Genomic DNA, 1,360 nt, shown 5'->3' on the forward strand with positions numbered 1-1,360 from the left:
GCCAAGATATGCACATTGTTGGAGGAGTACAATCTTGAGAGTGATGATGATCATGGGCTACCATCTTCCTTAGTCTCTTCTTTGGAAGCTCCAGCCCTTATGTCACTCTTCAATGCACGTGTTGCTCAAAAGAGGCCTGCATCTTTTAGGATGAAATCTGAACTAGACCGTTACTTGGAAGATGAGCTAGTTCCATTGTCCAAAGATAAGTTTAGTGTGTTAGATTGGTGGAAAGTTTCTGGAACACGGTATCCAACTTTGAGGCTGCTACGTGATGTTTTTGCAACTCCGGTCAGCACGGTTGCCTCAGAATCAGCATTCAGCACAAGTGGTAGAGTTCTAAGGGACCACCGTAGTCGTCTTACCCCTGAAATCTTAGAGGCCTTGATGTGTTCACAAGATTGGATAAGAAACAAATATAAAGGTGTGTCTTTCTTTACATATCATCATATAGTTTATCATTATCTTGCTGCAATGTTTCATTAGATGTTCATTACTACTTGTTTCATTCTTATAGATGCTGACAATGAAGATGGACAAAGCTTTTGGAGTTGTCTTCAAGACATTCAAGAGGGAATGCAGGTGAAGTACAAAGTACTTTCACATTTCATATACCAATCTGCATATTTTTCATATTTAACTTTAGCTTGAGTGAATTTTGATCTTCTATAGGACTTGGCACTCTGAATTGGCATGCTTTGAAGATTGTCTTTTGGAGGCTTGGAGATGTGAAAGATGCCATGATGATGACCACTTTAAATTGATTTGTGAACTACAAAATCTATTTTAGAACTTATGTATTGGACAATTTCGTATCATTTGTGCTTGTGATGTGTGAACCATGATTTCTATTTCAGAACTTCTATAATTGGACATCTTGTTGAACAATGTATGACCGAAATTTGCTTTTGTTTGTTGCTGAAATATGCTTATGTTGCTGCTAAAATTTGCTGAGTATTGTGCTGAAATTTGCTGTTGTTTTGCTGCTGAAATATACTATGTTGCTGCTGAAATGATATCATTGTTGCTACTATTTATCTTATGTTGCTGCCTCTGAAATATACTATGTATGTTGTTTAAATCTGCTGAAATAAACTCTATATAGCTGTTGAACCATCTACTATTTTTTTGTTGAAATTTGCTCTCGTTATGCTGCTGAAATGTGCTTGTTTTCCTGTTAAAATGTTGTTCTTTGTCGCCACTATGTTTGTTTAAATATTTTGATTTCTCGTGGGTTCCCCGTGGGTTCCCCGAAACCCGATGGGTTTAGGGGACGGGTGGAAAACTAGCCCCGCGCACGGTGATGGGGACGGGGACGGGTTTGCGATTTTCTCGTGGGGATGGGTTTGGGAAGGCAAAA

General features: G+C 38.8%; 1 long non-coding RNA gene across 1 annotated transcript; it reads left to right on the forward strand.

The window, feature by feature from the left end:
• The first annotated feature begins 349 nt into the window (after positions 1–349).
• LOC123125292 (uncharacterized) lies at positions 350–818 on the forward strand. The gene is made up of 3 exons (XR_006461378.1): positions 350–424; positions 518–582; positions 673–818. It is a non-coding gene; the product is annotated as an uncharacterized lncRNA (long non-coding RNA).
• The last annotated feature ends 542 nt before the right edge of the window (positions 819–1,360 follow it).

This window comes from Triticum aestivum, chromosome 5D (genome assembly GCF_018294505.1).
Source record: "Triticum aestivum cultivar Chinese Spring chromosome 5D, IWGSC CS RefSeq v2.1, whole genome shotgun sequence".
Lineage (NCBI taxonomy): Eukaryota > Viridiplantae > Streptophyta > Magnoliopsida > Poales > Poaceae > Triticum > Triticum aestivum.